This window comes from Balaenoptera borealis (assembly GCF_965194805.1).
Source record: "Balaenoptera borealis genome assembly, chromosome: 3".
Classification (NCBI taxonomy): Eukaryota; Metazoa; Chordata; class Mammalia; order Artiodactyla; family Balaenopteridae; genus Balaenoptera; species Balaenoptera borealis.
In genome coordinates, this window is record NC_138866.1 from 175107223 (window position 1) to 175122280 (window position 15058).

General features: G+C 43.1%; 1 protein-coding gene across 1 annotated transcript in view; it reads left to right on the forward strand.

Annotated features, from left to right (window-relative positions):
* Positions 1-14479, forward strand: part of LOC309625700 (cyclin-Y-like) — a 121754-nt gene extending 107275 nt beyond the window's left edge. Inside the window, exon 4 of the mRNA XM_082385764.1 lies at positions 1-14479. This exon is cut by the window's left edge and continues 23503 nt beyond it. The gene's annotated coding sequence lies outside the window, so the exon portion shown is untranslated.
* The last annotated feature ends 579 nt before the right edge of the window (positions 14480-15058 follow it).

Genomic DNA, 15058 nt, shown 5'->3' on the forward strand with positions numbered 1-15058 from the left:
TGAAATCTGGAGCTCTGGAAGGGGCCACGAGGAGTAGAATTTCAGGGTGAATTTAGCTCCAGGAAAAGCGGGGAACTGAGGGGTTTTGGAAGCATGGTCCTGCCAGGTGAAATTTGGTCCTAGGGCCAAGATACCTCAGCTTTCCCCTGACATTTCTTCTCTCGAGTGGTCAGTAGCACGTGTGCATCTCAGGTTGGAATGTCGGTAGTGGAGGGTTACGTATCCGTGTACCGTGTGGGGAGGGCAAGGGCTGGCCCTGACACTTTGGGGTCAGGAGCAGTTTGCTGCAGTTGGTCCCCACCATCCTCACAGGCGACCTGGAGCGCAGCCCTCCCCTCTCCTTCCCCACCATGCCTCTCCTCCACTCTTTCTGCTTTTTAAAAATCCTTTGTGGGTCCCCCACGCAAACCACGATGGTACTGATTGATACCAGAAATTCATAAAACGTTTTTTTTAGTTCTTGTGCAAGGAGTTGTTTTATTTTTGAAAGCTAAAGGAGAAAAAGATCTTCAGTTTTTTGATTAGTCGAATTGGTTTGCTTATTTCTTTAACTCCGAAGAGTTGGGTGAACTATAATGCATTGCCCATGTAACCTGCAAAAGGGTGAAAATATTATTTAATTATACCAGGATTTACTAGGCCAATAGGGCAATTAAATGTCAGATTTCTATTTATTTATTTTGTGGCCTTTAACTCTCACACCACCTTGTGATATTCTTACAGTTTACTTGTGTAGAAACCAGGACTTGTTGCAGAAATAGTAAGAGCCGGGTCCAAGCTCGAGATCTCCTTGACTCCAGGGTACAGTATGCGCTTAACCTTCCCTGCAAAGAAGTCTGGTCCATGAACTCAAAGATTCTCCAGGTTGACCTTCCAGGATTCCATACTGGATGATCACCCTCAAGATAACACAGTCCCTTCCTATTTTAGAAGAACTGTAATTTTAAGAAGTGAAATTTTGTTAAATACTTGGTTGAATGATCTCAGAGCAAGCTTAGAGAATTTCTTACGCCTATTCTGGAAGGAGGTCTTTTCCCTGAATCCTCCAAGAATAGAAAGCACATAGGGTGGGACTTACTGCTTTGGTTGACAAGTGGTCACATTCTGTGTATGATTTGTTGGGTTGCCAAGAACCTCCTGCCACTTCCAAAATAATTCCATCCCCATGCTGCCACATGATTAGCCATTCCCACCACTAGACATTCATCTCTCTGGGTTAAAAATTGTCTCTAGAACTCCCTTGATAATCTACAGGTGGTAGCAGACTGCCTGAAATGACACATTCAAGCTTTAGCCTGAATGATTTGATGGTATTAGCAAAACTTTGAAATAATAGGAAAAAGACAGATACATGATAATGTATTTAATTTAAAAGTATTTAACAGTGTCTAGTATCTAGGAAAAAACAGCCAAACACTGTTAAATGAATGAAAACAAGGGATGGAATTTTGGAAAGGTGGGAAAGCAGAAGCAAGGTGTAGATGGGGTGGTGACCCTGCTGGGAACAGGTCATCAGAAAGGGGTAGGGAGGGAAAAGGGGAGAGTGGGACAGATTCAATCAGTCACAGGGGCCAAATTCAACTGGTACCCGCTCTCTGTTATCAGATCAGAAATCAGGCAGCAATATGCTCATGACCTGATTCTTACAGGCATTCTTCCATGATCTTGGAACACAGTTTTACTTTCTTTGTTTAAACTTACACATTTCAGACACGATGATCACAAGCTTAAGGAAACTAAAGAAAGAAATAGATGAGATACTAAAAACAAAGGAATAAAAATTCTGAACTTCTTCCATTGTGAAATATGGAAGCCATAAGCCTACAAACCCCAGTTCTGGTGAAATCAACTACAATGGGTTATTCAGACAGTGTGAAATTTATGGGCACCTCACGCAGAGGATTATTTAGCTTCCTGTACTTCCCGTTTCCAAATACTGTTTTTAAATTGAAAAATGGTAGAAAGAATAAATTATGTGATAATGAAAACTTCCTTCCTATTTTATTTATGATCAAGAACTACTGTTTGCATCTGTGTCACAGAGCTACTAGAGCAATAGACCAAATATTGGCAGACTTCAGGCTCATGCACCTGAAAAGACCCAGAGCAAATATGAAGAAACCGTTAAGAGGAAGCTTTAGGAAGAACAAGAGATACAGACTTGTGAACCTGGATCTTTGCAAAACGTGCCCCTACAGGGCTGAGCACGTAGTAGTTAATGAACATGACTGAGATCGGTAGATGCAACGAGGTTCTCCGGTGCATGATGCAGTCTCTGGTCCAATCTGGACCCATCAGGGGCTAAAGGAGACCCCACTGTCCCGGGAGCTGTGTGCCCAGCTAGAGGGCTAGAGTCTTAGGTGGGCTTCGGGGTGGGGGGTGGGGTGTGTGTGGCGGTGGTGGTCCACAGCCTCCTTCTCCCATTCCCCTCTCAGGTACAAACTTTTCACCGGAAATGCTGTGTATTTAAAGACTTTCCAGAAATTGAGCTTCAGTGGTGGGAGGAGGAGTGAGTACGGTTAACGCTGAATCACTGATTCAGGATGTTCATCGGAAGGGCCCCAAACCCTGGAGATTTATCTTCATTTCACAAGCCTCAGTCGGCTGCCGCTGTAGGGAGCAAGAGTAAGGTCAGGAGAGCCGGGAAGCGGAAGGCTGGCTCCCTGCCTGTTGGAAACAGGCAAGACAGTTGGACAGTCACCCCAGGCAACACAGGGCCAAGGCAAAATTACATATGTGTGGATCTTGGTCTTTCCAACGTCCCCATATTTAGAATAAAAATGTATACAGCTATATTGTTTGTTCCCAAAGTGGAAGGGCCACAAAAGTAAGCTGGCAATTCAAGATCAGTTTGGTGGTCAACTGGATTCTTAAAAGGGGGTGGATTCCAAATTTGGACCAGATTACAAATGTCGCCCCTACCTTTGGAAAGGCAAGGCCAAGGGGTGAGGCGTGGTGTGCACGGGGTGTAGGGCCCTTTCCTTCTCCTCGGGAACTGGAGTTTGTCCTCTCCCCGAGGTTCAGCGAGTGGTTACTGCAATGAATACACTCTGGTACCTAATCAAACCCAGATGCATGCATCGTACCAGGCGTCGGGGTTTATAAATCCGTGATTGGAGTTGGAGCCTTTCAGGAACCACCACACGAAAAGAACAAGGAAGGAAAACCGATCTAGCTCTGCAGGCCTACTTTTCATTTTAATGAGTGGCTCTGAGAGCCGAGCAGGCTGCTAAACCATTTATTTTTCAAATAATACCAGGAACTGGCTAGAAATACATTCAGAAGGAAAACACAGTAATTAATTTGTCACTGAAACCTGAGGGGTCCGGCTCCACTTATAGGTGATAATGAATGTTTTGCATGTAATTAGCAAGAATAATTAGCACATTCCTGGTAACAAATAGACAGACTGGTACCCTGCAAACAAAATTAATTGTTGTGCTAACAGGCAATTGTGTCGCTTTATTGTCTGACAATGGCCCTTATTTGCACCAATACCTACTTTAGACCTCTGTGGCTTTGTGCAGATAGGAAGGGGAATCTATAAAATTGTACCTCTTCCATCAGCTTCTCAGAAATTTCGGGACCACCAGGGGACTTGTTTGTCAAAACTTGTTAAACAATTTGTAATCTTTGACATGTGTTTCACTGCATTAACGGATGAACCGTTCACATCTACTGACTGGTTAAGCCGGGAAAGCTACTCTAATCAATCAAATGTTGACATTTTAAACTCTGGGAACTTTTTTTTGTTTTTTTTTTTAACTTTCCCTGGAAAAGGAATATACAAAAATATCGAAGTAGAAATGAGAGTGGGGAGAAAACTTCAAGTCTTCCTGAGATGATCTCTACCATCTGGAGGGCGGGGTCTGCCGGTGGAAACCTGCTCCTGTCTGTGGGGAAGGGCTCTGTGAAAGGCGGGATACAGGATGCATTTTACAGTCCTTTAAACCATTTTAAACAACATGGGAAATTTATACACACAGTAGGCTTCTTCCTCCCGCACTTTGAAACATGTTTTTTTAAACTTCTAAAGCTTGCGGTTCGGGAACATAATTTTAACGACCATGAACATTCTAGTGAATCTTAGGTTGCTCACAGCAGCTGAGACACACTTTAAAGAGGACCCTCCAACAGAACTGCGTCCCATGGGTGCTCAGAAAGCCATCACAGGAACAGAGAGGAAACTCAAGGTGGGAAATTCTGGCCTCGCTCTTGGGTGGGAGGAGGGCATGTGAGTCTCACTTGGATCTGACTTCTCCTTCTGGAAACTGTCTGCTTCCCGTTCCTGTGACTCTGTTTCCCCAGGGCTCCCCTCCCATTGCCTTCAGCCCTTTGCAGCTTCTGCCCTCCTGCCAGACACCTGCCAGCTCTGCCCCACTCCCAGGCCCTAGGCTACCACCTTTAGGGCACAAAGGTCATTGTGTTATAACTCGATTTCCATTTTGGTCTCCCTGTCCAACTCTTTGTTGGCTACTTGGATCCAGATGCATCGCTTTCCTCCCAACACCAACCCATTTGTCTGGAGCACACTTGATTCTCCTCCTTAACGTTTCCGTTCACGAATCTACCATCTTTGTTTCCTTCAATTCCAACCAGTTTCTAAGCCAGATCCAGTCTCTTCTGGATAATGTCTCTTTGTTCTTCTTCATCCCATCTGCCACGGCCCTGCTTATGCCCTCTTTGGGACAATTCTACAAGCCTCCTCAGTGACTTTTCTATCCTCAGGAATTCTATTCCCTGTTGCTTCCTTTGTTCACACTAACTTCCTAATGAGCTACTTTGTATCATGCCTTTTCCTGGCTCAAAAACGTGGGCCCCCTTAAAGTTCAAAACTTGAAGTCCTTCCCTGATGTTCAGAATTCCCCACAGTTTAATCCTAGTGGTTCCTGGGTGTAAATGTGCTCCAGCCACATGCTGCTTTCAGACACATTCTGCACATTCTCACTGCATGAAGCCTCCTGGTTAGCTGTGCCCTGCCTGCCTTCTTCTCTCTTCCGAATCTATCCATCGCCCAAAGCCCGGCCTACTTTCCCTTCCCTGAAGAAGCTTCCCTGACCTCTGGAAGCCCTAGTAAAATTCTTATCTGTTCTCTTCACCACCTTGGTCCGATCACGCAGTTAGGACTTGACAAACTTTGCCAAGGACTGTGTCATATTTTAAAGTTGTTGATAATTCAGTTTTGTATGAATCATGTTTAAAATTTTTTTTTTTATTTTTTATTTTTATTTACTCATTTTTATTGAAGTATAGTTGATATACAATGTTGTGTTAGTTTCACGTGTACAGCATAGTGATTCAGTCATATATATATATATATATATATATATACACACATATATAATTTTCCATTATAGGTTATTAGAAGATATTGAATATAGTTCCCTGTGCTACACAGTAGGTCCTTGTGGTTTACATTTCTATTTTATATATAGTAGTGTGTATCTATTAATCTCAAATTCCTAATTTATCCCTCCCCACCCCACCTTTCCCCTTTGGTAACCATAAATTTGTCTTCTATGTCTGTGAGTGAGTCTGTTTTGTAATAAGTTCATTTGTATCATTTTTTTAGATTCCACGTATAAGTGATATATTTGTCTTTCTCTGTCTGACTTACTTCACTTAGTATGATTATCTCTAATCATGTTTTACTTTGATTTCAAAGCTAACTTTATCATAAAAATTGTCCTTTAAGATAATTTTTCCCTTCTTTTGGGTTCTGTCTTGGCCTCTGGGTCTTGCTTCGTCTTTTGCTTTTCCAGATGTTGGGAGCTCTTGAGGAGGGATTTTAACTCCTGCAGGGGAAAGAACACTCATCCAAAGTTGTGTGTCCTCTGCTTCCATCAAGGCAGGGGTGGTTTGTTAGGGAATGAACAGAGGCTCTCTCATTGGCTGGAAGATTTCACGAGTCACGCCGCTGGAAAGTGGAAAAGTGGCTACAAGTAGGGGTTACAGGTTCTAGTACTTCCCTGCTGCTGACTGGCTGTGTGATTCTGAGAAAACTGCTTTGCCTCTCTGAGCCTTGTTTTCTCACCTGCAAAATCCATTCATTCATCAAGCATTCACTGAGCTCCTACAGTAAGTAATATTGACTAGGGGATTCTCATATAATGGTGCTCATATAATGCATGGTTCATACCTATATTACAACTTATATCACATTGTCCTAAAATTAGTTCTATTTTTATCTTTCTTCTCAGTTAGTAAAAGCCTTGATGGAAGAGGCCACATCCACTCATCCTTGTATTTCCAGCAAAGTGCCTGTGGACCAGGTTTTTTTTTTTTTTTTTTTTTGAGTGAATGATCATGCAGAAAGGGTTAGGGCCAATCATTCCCAAGTGATTGAGTGTGGAGGTAAAAGGACAATTATTTTCCTTTGACTCTCCTTATAGGAACTGTTTTTTGAGCTCTTACGTTTGGGAGGTGAAGCAAAAATTTTGTGGAAATGTCCTGCTTTGGTAAATTGACCACCAACTTTATACAGAATAAGTTCCAGCTAATCTTCTGGCCCTTAGGCTTTTCTCTTATGTGAAAGCACCCTTGGGATTTTGCAGTTAGGTCTCATCTTGACCACGTCTTACATGGATGTCACATTTATCCTCAGGATTCCCATTAATCGAGTTGAAATGATCACATGCATTTTTGGTGAAAATAGATCACAATGGGGTTTCTGTTCTTCAGCCGTCACTCAGGAGGAGGAAGAGTACTCCACAAGGGAGAAAGTGGCATAAGCCAGAAATTTAATAAGTGGAAAGAAATATTCACTCAAGATCTACTTCATATTGTCGACAAAACTGGTTTCAGCTTCTAGCTGGGGCCTTTACCTTCCAGACTGGAAGTGACTACTGGTTTCCTAACACAGCTGGATTTGGCATTTCCTGTCTCCTCACCATCCTGTTTGTAATCCTGATGAACTGAGAATGTGGCATTGACTAAATTCTTCAAGTCAATACAGACATTTTATTAGGCTAAAGCATTACTTTCAATTATTTGACTTTCAGTGTTCAGTAAGGATGAGGGACTCAAGAAAGCTTTCTTTCCCTTGGGAATAATCTCCAGCTGGGCTCCCACTGGGTGTTCAGGAAAAGAAAATAAATTTTTGGTTAGACTTTTTTGGTATAAGCACTAAGAATTATAAGTATTTTGAATACATGTGATAATATACCAGCACTCAGCCTTTTCAGGGTCTTAGGTAAAATGCTAAGTTGAGAAATGCCTCCAGTGTGACTTATGATACCATTTCCGTGTGACCTAGCTTGGAGTATGGATTTTTTTCCTTCTTCCTTAACTAGCCTCTCTTGTTATTTCCCTGTTGTGTGCCAAGACACGAGACAGGGAGTGTTAGTAGCCGTCTTGGGTGAGGGACTGTTTTGGGCTGCTCTGTGTTGCTGGGACAGTGGGGGGACTGTTTTCTAGCTTGGATTTTTGCACAAGAACAGCAGGAATCCTTTCCACATTCTCAGTAGAAATGGAAAAGTCCACGTTATGGGTAACAAGACACTATGGAATTCAGTCAGTGGAGAACAGTATATTCAGGGGTGTGTGAGTTCTGCCCTTCAGAGCTGAAACATCTTTCAGTCAGGAGTTTCTGGAAGTATGTGGATTAACCAGACCACCCTTAATCTGCATGCTATTTTGTTTTTTCACTTACGTTCCGACTTTGACTAAAAGAACACAGTGAATGAGTAGTAGAGGGAAATTAGGTGTAGAAGGTGAAGAAATCAGGAGGAGGATATCTTTACTCTTTGATGCATTTGAAATAAAGGACGCACATCTGTTCTGGAAATTCGTGGAAGCAGGTTAGTGATTCTTTAGTTCTAAGAAGTTAGAAATAGTAGCTGACTTGAATTTGAGTCAAAGAAGCTGCTGTTTTTTTGTTTTGTTTTTTTCAATGGTATCTCATTGTGGTTTTTTAATTAATTAATTAATTTATTTATTTATTTATTTATGGCTGTGTTGGGTCTTCGTTTCTGTGCGAGGGCTTTCTCTAGTTGCGGCGAGCGGGGGCCACTCTTCATCGCGATGCGCGGGCCTGTCACTGTCGTGGCCTCTCTTGTTGCGGAGCACAGGCTCCAGACGCGCAGGCTCAGTAGTTGTGGCTCACGGGCCTAGTAGCTCCGCGGCATGTGGGATCTTCCCAGACCAGGGCTCGAACCCGTGTCCCCTGCATTGGCAGGCAGATTCTCAACCACTGCGCCACCAGGGAAGCCCCCGAAGCTGCTGTTTTAATATTAGAATGCCTGTCCTACTAGAAAGTTCTTCATGGCAAAATTTTCGGTGAGTTTACTTTCAGTGAGAGTATTTTTAGTTGCTTGTACCTGATTCCTCTAGCATGTAGGAAATGCTCATTCTTCCCGTCTAAGTTCTGTATGAATGTAGTTTTCTAGTAAGTGAACTCCTAGTGTGATGGGGAAAATGTGCTCTGGGTTATGGATGTAGTCAGGGGCCCCTCCCTTCCCCAGCCCAAACAGTGTCTTGAACTTAACTTATGAGTTTGACTTTCCCTGAACCAGAGCAATGAACTCATAGAATGATTCTAAGGTTGAGTAATTATGTCTCCAGGTGTTTGACATTTAAACCTTGACACTGAAACAGGAGTCTGGTCTCTCTGTATCCACTTATGATGAATGTCCTTGAAATATTCCACTTAAATACTCTGCCGTAGTCAGTCTGCACTTCACTGTGGATGTCATTAGGAAATGGAAAAAAGGAGTCTTTCTTCATTAATGATTGGGAGGGCAGCCCGTCACTGGAAGCAGAGAGGTTTTCTCTTGAGCTGGTGCGCTCGGATTTTTCCCCTTTCCACTCCTCTCCCATATACACTGTCTCCAGTGGACACCGGTGAAACCCAGCAGTGGTGACTTTCCTTGTTGAAGCTGTCCAAAGGTTGATGGGTATTTAGGTACTGTCCCAATAAATCAGTTTCCAGGAGTAGACCTTTGTGAGGTTTCTTAATATCCCAAAGGGATAGGTCAAACTTCCTTGACTTTTGAATACAAATATTGTCACATTAATGGGCAATTTTATCAATTGCAGTAAATGACCTAAATAATTTTTGAACCAGATTGAAATAAACATCATAATAGTGACAAGGCTGATTCTAGACAGTGGCCCTTCCTTTCCTTCTGAAAGTCTCCAGGGAATGATCTGCTCTAACAGGTGAGCCTCACTGTTTACTTTGATACCTTTTCCAATAAACAGTAAAGTCCCTTTCTTATCGCTGTGTTAATCCTCCTCTGAGGAGAAACAGTTTGTTGTCTCAAGGATGACAACTATATCTTATATGTGTTTGGGCCCCGTCTGGGCCACCTCTGTCTTCACGCAGGTCAAGCACGAGGCTTGGTCTGAGGATGCTGGTTCAGTGTGACCTGACCGGCCAGTTACGAGAAGGGTGAGGACAAAACTGGAAGGAATAGCTGAAGCCGCGCCAAAACCAATTTAGAAGAAAAATATTAGTTTGGATGTTGGAGAAGTCTATAGCATCAGCACCAAGCCTTAAATTCACCAGACTCTTCAGCGTTTCCATTATCTCATGTCTGTGTACCCCTAAGGGAGTCTCCTTGGTTTCCCAACTGAGTTTTGAGCTCACTGAGCAAACACTCAGCCTGCTTACATTATACTGATGCCAATGTGAACTTTAAATCCCTTTTCAAAGTCTTTTCTTTAGCTCTAATTTTACAGTCGTGTCCCAGGATGGTACCATGCCCATCAGCTACCAGCATCTGTTTGGCAGTTGGCAGTCTGGACCCCCGTGGCTGTGCCATCCCCCTCCCCCTTGACTGGCCCCTTTCAGAGCAACCCCAGGCATGGAGCAGTAATAGTACCAGGTCGGCCATGAATGTACATTTTCATTTGATCCTCACAGCAAGCCTGAGATAAATGGGGCAGAGATGAAGAAACCCGGACCCAGAGAGAGGGATGTGTGGCCGTGGCCTCTGAGGGGTGTGATGGGGCCAGAACCTCCAGTGCGGGGCTCCTTTCATGCCACTACTGATGAGAAGTTGTCATTAGTAGTTGAAAGAGTTTATTAAATGAGCATGCAGGATGTTCCTGGAAAGCCCCTGAGTCTATTTGCCTTTTAGTCACCCATCCCCACTGACTGTGTAGTGAAATCATCCTTGCTGACTGAGGACAACCATGGGTCACATTCTGGGAGAGTGTTTTCTGTGCGTGGACTTGTTTATTCTGGCAACAACCCAGGGAGGTGCCTGCAATCATCATCCTCATGTTACAGATGAGGAAACCGAGGCACAGAAGGGAGAAGTAACTGGCCCAAGTTTCCTCAGTCACAAAGTGGCAGGGTTAGGATGTGACCTGGGGTCTAGAACCTGTGTTCTTACGTCGGGAGTCCTCGTGCTTTCAGCCGGGGGTCCACGTGGCGTAGACTTCTGTCGCAAGTGCCTCCCTAAGGCTGTTCTTACCGGAAAACTAACACCCGCGGTTAAATCTTTCTGAGGGAATCCTGACCTGGCTGGGAGCTCCTGTCAGGATGTGTCCCCCCTCCCTCCCACCTTTAGTGCGCAAATCCGTCCCCCGCCTTGAGGACGGTGCACAGAGGTCTGAGGAGAGGAACCCCCTGTCTCCCATGCCATCCCCACCATACCTTCCTGCTCCCCCAGACCTGCCTTCTACACTTTGGTTAATCTTGAGTCACCTTTGGATCCCACCTGTGTCTTCCCATCCCCCTTGAGATGCGGAGACAAAAACTGGACTAAATGCCTTTGATAGTCCACCTCAGCTAATTGGAGCCCTGGCCGGTCTTCCTCACTTGCCTGTCATTCCCCTCTTACCATGTCCGGGCGCCCCGCCTGCTTTCCAGAAGCCTCCGTGCTCGCCATCAGGGGGTGAGCACTGTCATGGACGGGGCCTGCCTGTCATGTTAGCCTGGCCTTCTTGAAGGATGTTTTTAACCTCAAAATAGGATGATTTACACTAAACTCTTGGACTTCATTCTGTTTTTGATGAGTCATTCCTCTTTGAATAACATTTTAAATATTTTGATAATATAAAACTTCTTTTTACTGAAAGAAAGGCTTTTGACAAAAGATGCAATCCCAAATACACTTTATAAATTATGTCATTTACTGTAGAAGCCTAAACACAAAATGCCAAGACGGTACACTTTCTTGAGATAGCTGATCTGTTGGAACACACACACACAGACACACACACACAGACAGGCAGACAGACAGACACACACATACATTGGAGAAAGTTTTCCCCAGTCCAGGCTAAATTATAGAAAAATCTATATACAGCTTTGTTTTCTGCTCTGCTACCAAGGGAAGTGGTGAAAAGGCCAACTATTTTAGACTCATGACTGAGTTGGGAAAATACTAGAAAAGACAGGGAATTGCTATATATTGGCATAAAGACAAGCAGATAATTCAGAAAGCTGTTGTGGTCTGTTCTACAAGTGTTGGATTCCTTGTGCCAAAGATTTCCTATTCAAATTTAATAGTATTCAAGGGCTTACACAGAAATATGTTTTTTATTATATAGCTGTAATTTGACCATAAGTAGAATATAATAATGTAATAAAACATTTCACTGTCTGTTTAGAGAGAGAGAATTTTATAGTTATAAAATTATAATCATTGTATTCTCAAGGTACATAAATGAATTCATTACTCAGGACAGATTCAAGCGTGGAATACTATTTGAATAATGTGAGCCCTTAAGAATACACTTAATTATTCTTAAAATAAATTTAACATAGGTCGGGCTTGTTTTCATGATTCAAAAATTGGGAAGAGTGCAAGGAATATAAATATAGAATTAAAATAAAGCTACATATAAGGACATTTGGTTGTTGTTAATTGCTATGTTCAAATGATTATTTTGCTAGTAGGTATGTTCGTGCATGTGTGGTGTGTGTATGTGTGTGGTATGTGTGTGCACGCACGCATGTGTATGTGGTGTGTATGTGCACCTGTGTATGGTATGTGTGTTTGTAGTGTGTGACCATACATGTGTGTATATGTGTGCACGTGTATGGCATGTGGCTGGCGTGCACACGTGTGACCATACATGTGTGTGCATGTATGGCATGTATACACATGCAGGCAGTCATATGATGTGCAAACACGTACATGCACGTGTCTGTAGGTGTGTCTGGAATGTGTGGTGTGTGTGCATGCATGCCATGTGTGCACCCATGTGAGACCTTGTGGTTTGTATGTGCGTGCGTGCACTGTGTCAGTGTGTGAATGCATTGTGCACATGCAAGCACAAGTGTGTGTGTGTGTGTGTGTGTGTGTGTGTAAGAGTGCGCGTGCATTGTGCAGCCAGAAACAATGTGAGTTTAGGCATCTGCTCTGTCAGTTGGCTCTGCCTTCCTGGATCTTGCAGTGTTTCGACACTGTCTGAAACAGAAGCTTTATTGCCTGAGGGCTACTAATTGCACAGACCACATTTTTCTCTCTGGATTTCTCATGACATTGCTGGTGACACACAACATTAAGAACCAAACTCTGAAAAAAAATGTTTAATGAGACGAATGCACATACAGCTGCTTTCAGATACAGATGTTTTCTCCTGGTAACTGTTGACTTCCAACAAGACATCCTGGAGGGATTGGAGAGGCAGGAGGCAGTGGGATGCTGAGGGGCCTGGATTCCCCAGCTAGGCCGCCTGGGTCTCACCCAGGCCAGGTGCATCTCATCTGCCTAGTTTGGTCTCTTTGGCTTTGTTCAATTTTTCTGTTTTCTGTCCTTCTCACTGTTCACCTTCCCTAATTCCATTCACCCGTTCCTCAAATTCAAGGGTTTTTCACAGTATAAAACCTGCCATAGCTCCCTCCATTCCATGCTAATAATTTCTCTGTGTCCATCCTATGTGCCAGGCGTTGTCGTGAGCAGTTTTCATATTTTATCTCATATACTCCTACAATAACTCTATGAAGTAGGTCATGTTCCTATCTCAATTCTACTGCTTTAGAAAATAAACGCAGGGCTGAACATGTGCCCAGGGTCACACAGATACTGAGCAGAAGACAGAGGTCAAACCATGTTCGGTCTGCTGCTGCTGCACTGTACTGCCCCATCCCCATTTCCTCTGTGTGCTTTTAGCATCTATATTAGTGATGCATGTTCTAATTTTTAGTAATAGGCCATCTGATCTCTGGACCTTGCTTTCTCTGTTTCCTGTGACTAGATCCCATTTGTCCAAAGAGACTGTGATTGTCCCGTGTCTCTTAACTAGTGAATTTGTATCTATTCATCTTTGGATTTTTTTTTTCTACCGTTTTATTGGTACTTGCTTGTCTTGCTTTTATCATGCTTCACCCACCCCCTTCCTTCTTGCTGTCTTATATTCCCCACCCCCTACTCCGTTTCCTTTCATCTCCTACTGTGTGGAAGTTAAATTTTATTTCTCTTATTTATTGGTTTCCTTTGAAGTTACGTAAAGTAAATGTAAAATGTAAAGTATATCAGTAATTTTCTTCCTCCTCTGGAAAAATACGACGACTTATAACCCCTTACATTCCCCTCTGCTATTGCTGCCCAGCCTTTGAGATTCACCCTCTATTTTTTAAACCTCACGAATTAGGCGTTACCACTGTTGTTTTTTATTATTTAGATATTCTATGTTTCATTTCATACACGTTTACCAATTTCTTTGCTGGCCGTTTCTTTGCAAAGGTTTATTTATTTATTTATTTATTGGCTGCGTTGGGTCATCGTTGTTGCGCGTGGGCTTTCTCTAGTTTCAGTGAGCGGGGGCTACTCTTCATTGCAGTGCGCGGGCTTCTCATTGAGGTGGCTCCTCTTGTTGCGGAGCACGGGCTCTAGGCGTGCGGGCTTCAGTAGTTGTGGCATGTGGGCCCAGTACTTGTGGTGCATGGGCCTAGCTGCTCTGCGACTTGTGGGATCTTCCTGGATCAGGGATCGAACCCCTGTTCCCAGCACTGGTAGGCAGATTCTTAACCACTGCACCACCAGGGAGGTCCCTGACCATCCATTTCTTTTTATACCATAGATTTTTCTTTTTTCTTTTTTTTTTTTTTTCTTTAACATCCTTATTGGAGTATAATTGCTTTGCATTGTTGTGTTAGTTGCAGCTGTATAACAAAGTGAATCAGCTATACATACACATATATCCCCATATCCCCTCCCTCTTGCGTCTCCCTCCCACCCTCCCTATCCCACCCCTCTAGGTGGTCACAAAGCACCGAGCTGATCTCCCTGTGCTATGCGGCTGCTTCCCACTAGCTATCTATTTTACATTTGGTAGTGTATATATGCCCATGCCACTCTCTCACTTCGTCCCAGCTTACGCTTCCCCCTTCCTGCGTCCTCAAGTCCATTCTCTACATCAGCGTCTTTATTCCTGTCCTGCCCCTAGATTCTTCAGAACCTTTTTTTTTTTTTTTTGGTTCCATATATATGTGTTAGCATACAGTATTTGTTCTTCTCTTTCTGACTTAATTCACTCTTTATGACAGACTCTAGGTCCATCCACCTCACTACAAATAACTCAATTTCATTTTTTTTATGGCTAATATTCCATTGCATATATGTGCCACATCTTCATCCATTCATCTGTCGATGGACACTTAGGTTGCTTCCATGTCCTGGCTATTATAAGTAGTGCTGCAATGAACATTGGGGTACATGACTCTTTTTCAATTATGGTTTTCTCTGGGTATATGCCCAGTAGTGGGATTGCTGGGTCATATGGTAGTTCTATTTTTAGTTTTTTAAGGAACCTCCATACTGTTCTCCATAGTGGCTGTATCAATTTACATTCCCACCAACAGTGCAAGAGGGTTCCCTTTTCTCCACACCCTCTCCAGCATTTATTGTTTGTAGATTTTTTGATGATGACCATTCTGCTGGGTGTGAGGTGATACCTCATTGCAGTTTTGATCTGCATTTCTCTAATGATTACTGATGTTGAGCATCCTTTCATGTGTTTGTTGGCGATCTAATACATCTTCTTTGGAGAAATGACTATTTAGGTCTTCTGACCATCTTTGGATTGGGTTTTTTATTTTTTGATATTGATCTGCATGAGCTGCTTGTAAATTTTGGAGATTAATCCTTTTGTCAGTTGC